This window comes from Schistocerca americana, chromosome 3, assembly GCF_021461395.2.
Source record: "Schistocerca americana isolate TAMUIC-IGC-003095 chromosome 3, iqSchAmer2.1, whole genome shotgun sequence".
In the NCBI taxonomy this organism is placed as follows: Eukaryota; Metazoa; Arthropoda; class Insecta; order Orthoptera; family Acrididae; genus Schistocerca; species Schistocerca americana.
The window spans coordinates 510,310,530-510,326,522 of NC_060121.1; positions in this window are offsets into that span (position 1 = coordinate 510,310,530).

Below are 15,993 nucleotides of genomic sequence, written 5' to 3' on the forward strand. Positions count from 1 at the left end.
AATGAAATTTGGGTGGGGGCGGGGGGTTGGAGGGGTGTAGGATGGGAAAGGCTCTTTTCTTTTTCATGTAATTTCGTCAATTATTTTACGTAGAGTCTGGTTTCCAATATTTATTTGACCCCCAAGCAAACTGTTTATTTCTTGTTAATGATTTGTGTATGTGGAAATTTTCTTGAAAAGGGAGCAGGTGTCTGTCTTTAATGATTCTTATGATATCCACATCATTTTCAATATTGTTTCGTCTATTGTGTTCTTATTGCAGATGATCTGCAAATGTTGGCTGATTTGAACTGTACTTAAATGCTCTGACGTGTTCTTTATATCTTGTGTCCAATGTCCTCCCAGTCATTTAATGTATATCTTTTCACAATCTCTGTAACTTAACTGATAGATCTGAGATTGTTGGTATCTGTCTGGTTTTGATTTCAGTTTTGGGATGTGCTTTGGTACTAAGTTGTTTGTTTTGTAAGCAATGTTTATGATTTTGTTTCTTGAATATGTTACCTATTTTACGTATGAAATTGATGTAGTAGGTCACTGTATGCCATTTTTTTTTGTAGTAGTGCGGGTTGTATGTGTTGGTGTGGTTTGGTATAGTTTTTTCTCTTTTTATTTCTTTTTTTGTGTTTTGTTTGCCTATCAATGTTTGTTTGTTTCCATTTTTAATGCTATTTGTTTTATAATGGCTAGCTCTTTCTGGTACGCCTCTCGCACGGTTGCGCCGTTAGAGGCGCCATGTCACGAATTGCGAGGCCCCCCCGCCGGAGGTTCGAGTTCTCCCTCGGACATGGATGTGTATATTGTCTTTAGCGTAAGTTACTTTAAGATGGTTTACGTGGTGTGTACGTCTAGGGACCGATGACTTCATCAGTTTGGTACCTTAGGAATTCACAAACACTTGAATATTTTCTTTCTGATAGTCAGAAGTGTTTAGGTGGATCCTGTTCAGTTTGTTTAATATGTGTCTGATTGCTGCCTGTTTGTGGTTCTGCGGGTGGTTTGAGGTTGCATTTAAGATAATGTCACTTGTTGTGGGTTTTCTGTATATGTCAAATTTGTGCAGCAGATACACGTTAAACAGACTGAACGGGATCCCCCTAAACACTTCAGATTACCAGAAAGAGCTAGCCGTTATAAAACGAATAGCATTAAAAATAGCCGGCCGTGATGACCGTGCGGTTCTAGGCGCTTCAGTCCGGAACCACGAGACTGCTACTGTCGCAGGTTCGAATCCTGCCTCCGGCATGGATGTGTGTGATGTCCTTAGGTTAGTTAGGGGTTGTTGTTGTTGTTGTGGTCTTCAGTCCTGAGACTGGTTTGATGCAGCTCTCCATGCTACTCTATCCTGTGCAAGCTTCTTCATCTCCCAGTACCTACTGCAGCCTACATCCTTCTGAATCTGTTCTGTGTATTCATCTCTTGGTCTCCCTCTACGATTTTTACCCTCCACGCTGCCCTCCAATACTAAATTGGTGATCCCTTGATGCCTCAGAACATGTCCTACCAACCGATCCCCTCTTCTTGTCAAATTGTGCCACAAACTCCTCTTCTCCCCAATCCTATTCAATACGCCATCATTAGTTACGTGATGTACCCATCTAATCTTCAGCATTCTTCTGTAGCACCACATTTCAAAGGTTTCTATTCGCTTCTTGTCCAAACTATTTATTGTCCATGTTTCACTTCCATACATGGCTACACTCCGTACAAATACTTTCAGAAAAGACTTCCTGACATTTAAATCTATACTCGATGTTAACAAATTTCTCTTCTTGAGAAACGCTTTCCTTGCCATTGCCAGTCTACATTTTATATCCTCTCTACTTCGACCATCATCAGTTACTTTGCTCCCCAAATAGCAAAACTCCTTTACTACTTTAAGTGTCTCATTTCCTAATCTAATACCCTCAGCATCGCCCGATTTAATTCGACTACATTCCATTATCCTCGTTTTGCTTTTGTTGATGTTCATCTTATATCCTCCCTTCAAGACACTGTCCATTCCATTCAACTGCTCTTCCAAGTCCTTTGTTGTCTCTGACAGAATTACAATGTCATCGGCGAACCTTAAAGTTTTTATTTCTTCACCATGGATTTTGATACCTACTCCGAATTTTTCTTTTGTTTCCTTTACTGCTTGCTCAATATACAGATTGAATAACATCGGGGAGAGGCTACAACCCTGTCTCACTCCCTTCCCAACCACTGCTTCCCTTTCATGTCCCTCGACTCTTATAACTGGTTTCTGTACAAACTGTAAATAGCCTTTCGCTCCCTGTATTTTTCCCCTGACACCTTCAGAATTTGAAAGAGATTATTCCAGTCAACATTGTCAAAAGCTTTCTCCAAGTCTACAAATGCTAGAAACGTAGGTTTGCCTTTTCTTAATCTAGCTTCTAAGATAAGTCGTAGGGTCAGTATTGCCTCACGTGTTCCCATATTTCTACGGAATCCAAACTGATCTTCCCCGAGGTCAGCTTCTACCAGTTTTTCCATTCGTCTGTACAGAATTCGCGTTAGTATTTTGCAGCTGTGACTTATTAAACTGACAGTTCGGTAATTTTCACATATGTCAACGCCTGCTTTCTTTGGGATTGGAATTATTATATTCTTCTTGAAGTCTGAGGGTATTTCGCCCGTCTCATACATTTTGTTCACCAGATGGTAGAGTTTTGTCAGGACTGGCTCTCCCAAGGCTGTCAGTAGTTCTAATGGAGTTGTAAGTTCTAGGGGACTGTTCACCTCAGATGTTAAGTCCCATAGTGCTCAGAGCCATTTGAACCATTTTTGATTAAAAATAAATATTGGGAACCAGACTCTATATAAAATAACTGATGAAATAGCATGAAAAAGAAAAGAGCCTTTCCCATCCTTCACCCCCTCCTACTCACAAACCCAACCTCCCTCCCCCCCCCCCCCCCCCCCCCCGCAAATTTCATTTCACTTCTTGTACCTCACTTACTCCTCTAACTTACACACTTTTGTACACTATACACTTCTGTACAGCTACTCATCAGGGTTTCTGCTTCCCCCATCCAAAAAAAGAGAAAGAAACTCCATCACTTTTTCTTACCTACTCTTACGCAGTATATAAATACACAGCAAAATAATTAAAAACAATTACAGGCATACAATAATCTAATAAAAAATTGTGGGTCAAAGACAAACTACTGGCAATGTTATCTTGGCAACACTGAAAAACACGAAGTACAACGCTTACTTATAAGTATGAGAACAAACATAAAACAGTGGTGTGCGAAAAATTTTACTGTGAAAAACATAAGAAATGCATAGCACTGCAGAACAACTAAAAATTAAACCACAACTATTAGTGTCTAAAACAGAAAAACATCAACGGTGTTTTAGCGGACGGCATTTCTCGAGCTAAGCAAGAAATCAAGCGAAAATTACCGAAAGTGCAAATCAACATATTGTCAACGAACTGTTTTCGATCTTAAAGCAAATCAAAGTGTAAATAACTTAATTACGGACCACTGATGTGCTTTACCTCAACAAAGCGAAACGAGTCTGGTGAAAAAAGACCACACATTTTTGCAGTTGCAACGACAGAACAAAAATATCGTCAAGACACGATAAATAACTTAACATGTGAGTGGACTTGGAACAATTTCAATAGCCCAAGTTATGGACATCAACTTCCCACTGGACTTAGCTTACACTGCCTGTCAAAAGTGATGGGATTCCTCCTAATATCGTGTCGGGCGTCCTTTCTCGCGGCGTGGTGCAGCAACTCTACGTGGCATGGACTCAAGAAGTCATTGGAAGTCGCCTGCAGTAATACTGACCCATGCTGTCCCTATAGCCGTCCATAATTGCGAAAGTCTTGCCGGTGCGAGATGTGCACCAGCTGACCTCTCGATTATGTCCCATAAATGTTTGATGCGATTCATGCTGGGCATTTTGGGTCTTCAAATCTTTCGCTTGCACTGTCCAGAATATTCCTCAAACCGGTCGCGAACAACTGTGCTTTGGTGACAATTCCATCGGTTATTTGGGAACATTAAGTGCGTGAATGGCTACAAAGTAGCCAAGCATAACCAGTTACAAGCACGATCGGTTCAGTCGAATCGGAGGACCCAGTCAATTCCACGAAAACACAGCCCACACCATTATGGAGCCACCACCAGTTTGCCCAATGCCTTGTTGACAACTTGGGTCCATGGCTTCGCGTGGTCTGCACCACTCTCGAAACCTACCATCAGCTCTTACCAACTTAAGCAGGGATTCGTCTGACCAGGCCACGGTTTTCCAGTCTCCTGGGCGTCAACCAGTACCGGCACGTGCACAGAAGAGGAGGTGCGGGCGACGTCGCGCTGTTACCAGAGGCACTCGCCTCGGTCGTCTGCAGCCACAGCTCATTAACGTCAAACTTCGCCGCACTGTATTAATGGATACGTCCGTCATACAATCCACATTGATTTCTGAGGTTATTTAACACAGTGTTGCTTGTCTGATAGCACTGACAACACCACGCTAACAGTGCTGCTCCCAGTCATTAAGTGAGAGCCGTCGGCCACTGAATCGTTCATTATAAGAGGTAATCCCTGAAACATTGTTGACACTGTGGGTCTCGGAATATTGAATTCCCTAAAGATCTCCAAAATGGATTGTCCCATGCCTCTAGCTCCAGCTACATTCCATGTTCAAATTCTGTTAATTCCCGTCGTGCGTTCATAATCACGTCGGCAACCTTTTCACATGAATCACCTGAGTACAAATGAAAGCTCCGCCAATGAATTGTCCTTTTATACCTCGTGTACGCGATACTACCGCCATCTGTGTAGTGCATATCCCTATCCCATGACTTGTCAGTCAGAGTTCAAAATGGTTCAAATGGCTCTGAGCACTATGGGACTTAACAGCTGTGGTCATCAGTCACCTAGAACTTAGAACTACTTAAACCTAACTAACCTAAGGACATCACACACATCCATGCCCGCGGCAGGATTCGAACCTGCGACCGTAGCAGTCGCGCGGTTCCGGACTGCGCGCCTAGAACCGCGAGATCAGTCAGTGTATTTAATTGTAGTTTCAGTTATGATATCGTGCGACTTTAAGAACTCTCGCTTTGTTTACAGTTTTTGGGGGAGCTGTGAACTAATACTCACGCACAGATCAGACTGAGGCAATACGATATATAATAAAAGACGTGTGGCAACTCGCGATACGACGGAGAAGCTACCCATATCCGCCGAGCGTATAGAAACGTAGCTGAAGTGACTTAATGGGTTAACTCTGGGATGACAACAGTACAGTACTGATGCGTATCTCTCTCGTAACACCCGGTGCAACATGGAGTGCTGGTCTCTTAACCCAACTTGTGCCATACGATAAGCAGTGAGGGAAATTTCAAGACATATTTGAATTTTTTTGAGTCATCAGTCTTCTGACTGGTTTGATGCGGCCCTTCACGAATTCCTCTTCTGTGTCAACATCTTCATTTCAGATTAGCACTTGCAACCTACGTCCTCAATTATTTGCTGGGTGTATTCCAATCTCTGTCTTCCTCTAAAGTTTTTGCACTCTACAGCTCCTTCTAGTATCGTGGAAGTCATTCCCTGATGTCTTAACGTATGTCCTATCATCCTGTCCCTTCTCCTTGTCAGTGTCTTCCACATATTCCTTTACTCTGCGTTTCTGCGGAGAACCTTCTCATTCCTTATCTCATTAGAGCACCTAATTTTCAACATTCATCTATAGCACCATCTCTCAAATGCTTCGATTCTCTTCTGTTCCGGTTTTCCCACAGTCCATGTTTCATTACCATACAATGCTGTGCTGCAAACGTACATTCTCAGAGCTTTCTTCCTATCATTAAAGGGTATGTTTGGTACCAGTAAGTAGACTGCTTGTGATGTCCTCCTCCTTAACCCCTCCGTCATTTGCTGCCTAGGTAGCAGAATTGCTTAACTTCATCTACTTCGTGACCATCACTCCTGATGTTAAGTTCCACGCTGTTGTCATTTCTACTACTTCTCATTAGTTTCGTCTTTCTTCGATTTCCTCTCAGTCCATATTCTGTACTCGTTAGACTGTTCATTCCATTCAGCAGATCATGTAATTGTTCTTCACTTCCACTCAGGATAGCCATGTCATCAGCGAATCGTATTATTGATGTCCTTTCACCATGAATTTTAATCCCGTTCGTGAAGCTTTCCTTTATTTCCATCCTTACTTCGATGTACACATTGAACAGCACGGGCGAAAGACTACATGCCTGTCTTAGACCCTTTTTAATCCAAGCACTGCGTTCTTGGTCGTCTACCCCTGTTATTTCCTCTTGGCCCTTGTACATATTGCGTATTACCCGTCTCTCCCTATAGCTTACCCCTCTTTCTCAGAATTTCGAACATCTTGCAACATTTTACATCGTCGAACGCTTTTTCTAGGTCGGCAAATCCTATGAACATGTCTTGATTTTTCTTTAGTCTAGTTTCCACTATCAACCGCAACGTCAGAATTGCCTGTCTGGTGCCTTTACTTTCCCTAAAGCTGGACTGATCGTCATCTAAAACATCTGATATGGCTGAAAAAGGTGTTTAATGTAGATGAAACAAAGCTACATCTATCTCAGTAGGCTGTTTTACTGATAAACTTTTACCTTTCGCGTAAAAAATTAAATTCGCGCGCGTTGTACATTATGTGGTCTTTTCATTCGATTTTGAGAAAACTGTTCGTTAAAAACTTTGATTTTTACGCATATCATAGTACGATATCACAGCTTGAAAACGCACTGGTTTTATTTTCGTCATTAGCAATAGTCATTGCGATATTTTGCACTGAAGTAACCAGCACTCGTATTTAGAAAACTTTGCAGTGAAGAATGTAGTCGCTGGCTAGTTTACGTTTGTTTGGTTCTAAATCATAGATTTCTGCATATGAAATATAGCTAATATATCAAATTTTTTTTAACGGTGAGAGGAGAACGATACCTCTTTCCACTCTCGAGAATAAGTGAGATATATTGGAGATTGTCGGCAACGAGGTTGGCAGCTACGCGCCAAACGCGATGCTACTGCCGCCTGCTACGGCCTGCCACGTCGACTGTGGAGCTGCCTCGAGTTGCTCTTTTTCGTATGCTGTCGACGTAAGCCAATGCTGGAAATGAAAAACTTCATGAAATGAAAGGTCAACAGATGTCCTCAGAAGATGATACTGACTGAATGCTTTTAGTTTTTTTCCCTGATTTCAGGAAACTTTGTGACATGTGTAAAAGATATCTGAAAGCTAAACTGATGTTAGTTGTGAATGAGCAGCTGGACGAAGCCGAGAAAGAATGGTAAGGATTTTCCCTATCATCATGGACTTCTTCCGTTTCTTCAAGCACAGCATCTACACAAACAGGGAGTTCACCGCCCACTGCTACACCACCGGTGGTGACCGATCTCACTTCAAGTCTGCAACTTTTCTTCTGAATATTCCTCAAGCTTAATCAATACTGCTTCTCGAAACGGTTGTAGAAATACTATCCTATGATGGGAGTGCAGTATAACTGGCCACACTTTCCCACCCTAATTTTGCGATAATGAAGACAGTCCGTTCTTGGACTGACTTAGTGAGCTGCCGCGTAAGAATTCTTCTACCCGTTATGCGGAGATGCTCTCGTAGTTCTATGTCCCTTGTAGAGCAGCAGCTGCGTCGTCTGACTTTGAATATACAATGCTACTGACGAAATGAAACTGGAAGAAGCTTTCTTTGTGCAAATAATTTTTACACATGATGCCATAATGGCGCATTTATTAAAGAAATATCGTAAAGTGAACTTGTCCACAATGTTAACGGAATCTTCCGTCGGTTCTTGGTAGAACAATATTATAATAAATGAAAAGCACCAGTTTGCTTTTGTTCTACAATGTTGTAGACCAAAAGCAAACTGGTGCTTTTCATTTATTGTCCACAATGATTACCGAGCGAGGTGGCGCAGTGGTTAGCACACTGGACTCGCATTCGGGAGGACGACGGTTCAATCCCGCGTCCGGCCATCCTGATTTAGGTTTTCCGTGATTTCCCTAGATCACTTCAGGCAAATGCCGGGATGGTTCCTTCGAAAGGACACGGCCGATTTCCTTCCCCATCCTTCCCTAATCCGAGCTTGTGCTCCGTCTCTAATGACCTCGTTGTCGACGGGACGTTAAACGCTAATCTCCTCCTCCTCCTCCACAATGATTGTAATCTATCTATTAACAGTACAAGAACATGGTCTACCGCATGACTAGATCGAAACGCATCCTATTGACGACTGCCGATTATGGCGCACGGCCTGTAAGTTGAGCATACGATCGGTATAGTTCGTATAAGATCGTACATTTTCGGTTATGCCAAAGTTAATCATTTATTTGTTAATATCAGCGATTCCTGGCATTATAAATTACTCGTAGACTCCTTTAAATGTGTGAGTGGCAAAAGGCAACTTTTGTTATAAAATATTTGTTAATAACAGTTACTTGATTCGCACCAGAATAAATGTACTTTCCTGTTATATCTCTTTGTTGATGTCACGAACGATTTCTGCATCAGCACCTCATCCCACTGGCTTTGAAAGCGCCAGGTGGCCAACCGCCTCCGTTAGCCAGCGTGGGAACATACCGCTCGCTCCTTGCACTGTATGAACTGCAGCGTTGATATGTTCACTTCATGTACATGAAATAGCAATACTTGAAGTAAAGAAAATGTGCTCTTATCTCAAAATAAAGGGTACCTTACAACTGTCAACAACTTACCTTGTTGTACTGAATAATTTTTCAGCAGGAGAAATACCAATTCGCAAATTTGTGTCCTTCTATGCCAGTGTAATTGATATTAGTTGCTCCAGAAAATGGGAACTGTCTGGAATCGTTCTGTAGAATTCTTGGACTTTTTCGTGCTGAGAGATCTCACGAGAAAACACAGCGGAAATACATGTAATAGTTATAACACTGTATTAGTCCACCCAGAACTTCCTTTTCTTCTTCAGTTTTTGGGTTTTACATTATGATAAGCCACAACAACATCCACTTCAGAAGAGCTCATTATTGCAGTTGAATCTGAAACAGAAACGTCATTTGAGCTGTGTTGTTGCTTGTGGCTTGGTAAGTAGGATCGCGTATCATATCGTCACAGTGAGAACACGAGTGTCGCACCGGTAAGCAACCTCTATTGCAGCGTGCCGCATCGCATTTCATGTCGTGTCCGTATGAATCGTGCCTTATATTCGTGTGTGACAGACTTGTTGCACGTTGTCACAGAATAAAGACTTCAGAATACAGTTCGACTGATAGTGGGAAACTGCATTTCGAACTTCTGGGTGGAACGTATGCGAGGTGCTGGTGTTAGCAGTGTATTTAACGTACAGTGAGTGATTTTAACAAGAGAAGTCACACAGTAACTCCGGTACAGTCAATTTTAGCCAAAACTGCTCAAGACGGAAAACATAGGCCGCTTGTATGCAGAATGCTCAATTGCCAACTGCACTCGGAAAGTTACGTTGAAGTCGAAACTTCAGCAACTTCGTCAAACAGTTACTGTTAAATAAAAGTATATTAGACAGCCAACGGAAGGCAGGGTGTCCAGAGCAGCGAGAGCTCAGTCTTGTAACCTATTCTGACCAAAAGCTGAGAGCCGACTGCCTTAAGAGCACCCGTACAAGCCGAACTCAGAACATTCCCGCCTCCGCGACAGTGGTCGTGGTTAAACGTTCCAATCAGCAACTTGAAAACCGGCGGAAAATTCCCCTCTATTGCCGATGCAGGACTATTCCACCAATGGAGATACTTGGCGCCAATTTCTGCGACGATTTTGCTACGTCACGGAGCTATTCCCTGAGCAAGCCAATCACAGTTATGATTTTGCAGAAAACTCATGGTGGCTCATGGCACCTCTTACGTATGGACTTTAAGGCGACTATGCACGATCGAGCCCTCCTAACAAGAAACGAGTCACATCAACAAATTAAGTCGTGCAGTGTCCACACCGGTAGCGGATTATTAAACAGTCCGTACGTTCTTACATTCTGTCTCATGGCGGGGACTGGTCATAATGCGCTGCAGTCATGGACCGTGCGGCTGGTCCTGGCGGAGGTTTGAGTCCTCCCTCGGGCATGGGTGTGTGTGTTTGTCCTTAGGATAATATATGTTCAGTAGTGTGTAAACTTAGGGACTGATGACCTTAGCAGTTGAGTCCCATAAGATTTCACACGCATTTGAACATTTGGTCATGTTTTGGCTCAACAGCATAAATGCAGCAACCAGCGACGAGTATGTTACATAGTGTATGTGGACTGTAGCATCATTAGCAATAATGTTTCTGTTTTCATTGCCCATGTGAAGTTTGGGCACATATTATGAATTTTGAACATATTATGGTTCAAATGGCTCTGAGCACTATGGGACTTAACATCTGAGGTCATCAGTCCCCTAGAACTTAGAACTACTTAAACCTAACTAACCTAAGGACATCATACACATTCATGCCCGAGGCAGGATTCGAACCTGCGACCGTAGCAATCGCGCGGTTCCGGACTGTGGCGCCTAGAACCGCTCGGCCACCGTGGCCGGCGAACATATTATGTGGTGGCTAAAAGTTACATTGCTGGTTATAAAAATAATTATTAGTGAATTGTGAAAATCATATTTGGTGCTTGTGCGAGGCAGACAAGATGTAAAGAAGTAGAATAGAAATACTCGACGAGTGCGTTGGTCAGGAACATGCTTACACCACGGCACTAAACAATCAACTAGCCCCTGGCAAATTACCATAATGGACTCTTGTAAGAGCCATCTGACGTTGGATTTTTAAAAATCCGAAACCAGTAATGGTTAAACGTAAAATATCGTTTATATGTACTTCTGACTGTTTGCTGTAATTAAGCTATACTCCTTAAAATTCTATACAGCTCCGTTTCCTATAATATACCCTTTCGACCTTCTGTCTGGCGCAACCAGTGATGAACTGAAATCAGTGGTAATCTCCACACACCGAAGACTATTGTGTCTTATTCTGCAAGGTGGAGCTACCAACGAAGATGCAGCAGGCATGCTTGCCACGTGTTGCTCAGCTGAAATATTCAATACTGACAATTGGATACTTTATTCAAAATACAGCGTATTCCCAAGTAAGCGGCTTTCGGATTATCCGCATATAATTCTTCGCTTAAAATAATAATAATAAAAATATTAAGCTTCAAGCTTATCTTGACCACTTCAAATAATTTTTTGTCCAGAAAATGTAGTTATTTGTTGACATCTTGGATATTCGGGAATCCAGCCGGATGTTCGCGTCGTTCTCGCACGATATTTCAACAGCGTGCCTCGCTGTCTCAGGTATCACCTAAAGAAGACAGCGAGGCACGCTGTTGAAATATCGTGCGAGAACGACGCGAACATCCGGCTGGATTCCCGAATATCCAAGATGTCAACAGATCGCCGGGAAAGCATGAAGAATTGCATCAGAAGAATCTAGTTATTTGTTACCCTTCTGGACAAAAAATTATGTGGGTGATGCATGGAGATAAATGGGTTACTACCTATAGCATGTTTTGTAAATATAAAAAATACCGGTTTCGCGAAAAAAATACGATAGGCCTTTTTTCGATTATCGGTGCAGTTTCGGATCCGCATTAACCGGGATAGTGGAGAAATTGCAGTAATATGTTTAGAGCTCTCTGTCGAGTGCGTAATTTTGTCCCTATAGGTTTTGACCATCTTGGGGAGTACTGATGCAGCGAAAATGTTTACTAAATCTGCTCACAAATGGGTGCTGCAGCCCATAGCTTTCCTTTCCCATTTCCTCTTTGCTCTGCCTCCCTCTATCACAGAACAAGCTGAGCAGTTGAATTCTGCTCTTCAGTATCCCATCACTCGCCATACCAGTCCTAATGTTTCTAACGTCACTACAAGCGTAGCGAGAGAAAGCACGATTAATGTAATGAAAGTTAATGATTGCATAAATCCTTGCCAAGCAGGCGCTGCGCTCTGTCGCCACCTAACATGAACACACACACACACACACACACACACACACACACGGGCGCCACGAGATACAGACTTACAGCTCGCAGTTACTTTTCGCTCCTCTGTTTTCCCCCCTCGCTTTCCTTTACTGCACGCGAGCGAATGCATGCATTATTCATGCCATAAATAAGTGCGCTACGGTAAACACAGGCTGAGGGCTGTTACCGGTACCGATGCCGGCGATAGTCTAATTAGCGGTAATTGCTGCCCCGAGAGCGCCGGAGGGTCAGGCCACGCGCTTACATACACACACACACACACACATACACACAAACACGCGCGCGCGCGCGCGCGCGCACACACACACGCATTCTAGCATCTTGTCTCGAGGTGGTCCTTTGCATCTCACACTCTCAAGGAACGTGTCTTCCTGAAATGTGTGATTACATTGGTGCAATACCACATACACTAAGGAGTCCCAATATTATCATAATACCATATGTTTTTAGTACGTGACATATGATGCGCGCATTGGTGGAGGTTATTCAGAGATCTTTTCTGAGAGCAAGGGTCACAAACCCTCCCTCCCCCCCCCCCCCCCTCCAATAACCAGAACTGTGTTTCCGCCAGTACCTCATCTACGAGGGTTGCCCAGAAAATAATGTGCTACAGTTTTTTCTTCTTCAACAACTCTTTATTGAACATAATGAGAATTACAAACACAAAGAATGATGTTTTATCTACACACCCCATTTTTCCACGTAATCTCCATCTCCTTCTACGGTCTTTCTCCAGCGTGAAACAAGGGCGTGTATGACCTGTCGGTACTAATCCTTGTCCTGGTGGTTGAGTCAGTGCTTCACTGCGTGAATCATCTCCTCATCGTCCTCAAAATGTCTTCCACGAATGGCATCCTTTAACGGCCCAAGCAAGTGGAAATCAGAGGGGGACTAGGTCAGTGCTGTCGGCTGGATGGGGTAACACTGTCCAACCCTGTTTTGCGATGTATTCAGCAGTCCTCAGACTTGTGTGGGGCTGAGCGTTATCGTGTTGCAGCGAAACATCTTCTGGGTTGCTGTGGTGTCGAAGACGCCGGAAGCGCGTCTTGAGTTTTGTTAATGTGTTGATATATGCTTCTGAATTAATGGTATCGCCTCTTGGCATCACGTCTACATCTACATTTACATCTACATGGTTACTCTGCAATTCACATTTAAGTGCTTGGCAGAGGGTTCATCGAACCACAATCATACTATCTCCCTACAATTCCACTCCCGAACAGCGCGCGGGATAAACGAACACCTAAACCTTTCTGTTCGAGCTCTGATTTCTCTTATTTTATTTTGATGATCATTCCAACCTATGTAGGTTGGGCTCAACAAAATATTTTCGCATTCGGAAGAGAAAGTTGGTGACTGAAATTTCGTAAATAGATCTCGCCGCGACGAAAATCGTCTTTGCTTTAATGACTTCCATCCCAACTCGCGTATCATATCTGCCACACTCTCTCTCCTATTACGTGATAATACAAAACGAGCTGCCCTTTTTTGCACCCTTTCGATGTCCTCCGTCAACCCCACCTGGTAAGGATCCCACACCGCGCAGCAATATTCTAACAGAGGACGAACGAGTGTAGTGTAAGCTGTCTCTCTAGTGGACTTGTTGCATCTTGTAAGTGTCCTGCCAATGAAACGCAACCTATGGCTCGCCTTCCCCGCAATATTATCTATGTGGTCTTTCCAACTAAAGTTGTTCGTAATTTTTACACCCAGGTACTTAGTTGAATTGACAGCCTTGAGAATTGTACTATTTATCGAATAATCGAATTCCAACGTGTTTCTTTTGGAACTCATGAGGATCAGCTCACACTTTTCGTGGCAGATGCCCTACACGGTAGAATTTGGGGGGCGGTAAATTTTGAGAGCGTTTTTTTTTCTTAGGAAGAAATTCTTAGGAAGTTCCTTAATGTTGCATTCATACTGTTATGGCTAACTAGCAAACAGTTCTTTGGAACGAAATGTTCACATTAAGATGTAATACATACAGTACTAGTGCCTTTTTGAGTTCTATTACAAGTCTACGTTATTGCAATGCCAATTTGTAGAAAAACCGTCCCATAATCAAATCCTGGCTGCGCCTATGAAGTGCGATAGTTATTCGAGAAACCACTGTCTTCGCGCTGTGGCCTTATTGCACCAGACGTCATGCAGTCGGCAGCAATAATCAGAATACTAACTCAGACAGTGTATTAAGCTATCTGTTATAAAGGTCCATTCAAAATATTAATACCATTATTAACTTATTGGAACTTCTTGCTTGAACGTAAATATTTTAATAACAATGTGCATCAAGTAAGTTAAATTAAATTATTTAATTGTGTTTGAAGAAATACAAGAAAACTGCCAGAATTTCGGCTGTCGACTAACAAAAACATTTTCCGGATTTGTATTCCTTAAGTCGGCGAGCATCAGCCGAAAATCGGCTAAGATATCAATACCGGCTGACAGGGAATATTTTCACACTTAAGCTCTCAGACAAGATGGGCGTGCAGCCTACCCTCTCCCATCACCATTTATAGTTGGGGCGCGTCAGCTTTACATGGAGTATCTTTGTTTTCTGTTGTATTGATCTCTATTGTTCTTCTGTTGTGTATTTAAATTTGTTTAATAACTTGTATAGTAATGTATGGTCGAAAACGGTAGTGGGGCGAAGTATAGAAAAATAGCAGAAGAGAAGAAGAAAATAAGTGAGGTGTTGTCTCAGACACGAAAAATGTCTTCCTTATTCACAAAGTCTACTTCGACCATCATCAGTTATTTTGCTCCCCGTATAGTAAAACTCATTTACTCCTTTAAGTGTCCATTTCTTAATCTAATTGCCTCAGCATTACCGGATTTAATTCGGCTACATTCCATTATCCTCGTTTTGCTTTTGTTGATGTTCATTGCTGTCTCTGACAGAATTAAAACGTCATCATCGAACCTCAAAGTTTTTATTTCTTCTCCATGGATTTTAGTTCCTAATCCGAATTTTTCTTTTGTTTCCTTTACTACTTGCTCAATACACAGATTGAATAACATCGGGGAGAGGCTACAACCCTGTCTCACTCTCTTCCCAACCACTGCTTCCCTTCCATGCCCCTCGACTCTTATAATTACCATCTGGTTTCTGCACAAACTGTAAATAGCCTTTCGCTCCCTGTATTTTACCCCTGACACTTTCAGAATTTGAAAGAGAGTATTCCGGTCAACATTGTCAAAAGCTTTCTCTAAGTCTACAAATGCTAGAAACGTAAGTTTGCCTTTCCTTAAGATATCTTCTAAGATAAGACGTAGTGTCAGTATCGCTTCACGTGTTCAAATATTTCTACGGAATCCAAACTGATCTTCCCCGAGGTCGGCTTCTAATAGTTTTCCATTCGTCTGTAAGGAATTCGTGTTAGTATTTTGCAGCCGTGGCTTATTAAACTGATAGTTCGGTAATTTTCACATTTTTCAACGCCTGCTTTCTTTGGGATTGGAATTATTATATTCTTCTTGAAGTACGAGGGTATTTCACCTGTGTCATACATTTTTCTCACCAGATGGTAGAGTTTTTTCAGGGGTGGGTCTCCCAAGGCTATCAGCAATTCTAATGGAATGTTGTCTACTCCCGGATCCTTGCTTCGACTTAGGTATTCCAGTGCTCTGTCAAACTCTTCAAGCTGTATCTATTTCTCCCATTTCATCTTTATCTACATCCTCTTCCATTTCCATAATATTGTCCTCAAGTACATCGCCCTTGTATAAACCCTCTATATACGTCTTCCAGTATAAACCCTCAACATACTCCTTCCACATTTCTGCTTTCCCTTCTGTGCTTAGAACTGGGTTTCCATCTGAGCTCTTCATTTCATACCAGTGGTTCTCTTTTCTCCAAAGGTCTCTTTAATTTTCCTGTAGGCAGTATCTATCGTACCCCTAGTGATATATTCCTCTACATCCTTACATTTGTCCTCTAGCCATCCCTGCTCAGGCTTTTTGCACTTCCTGTCGATCTCATTTTT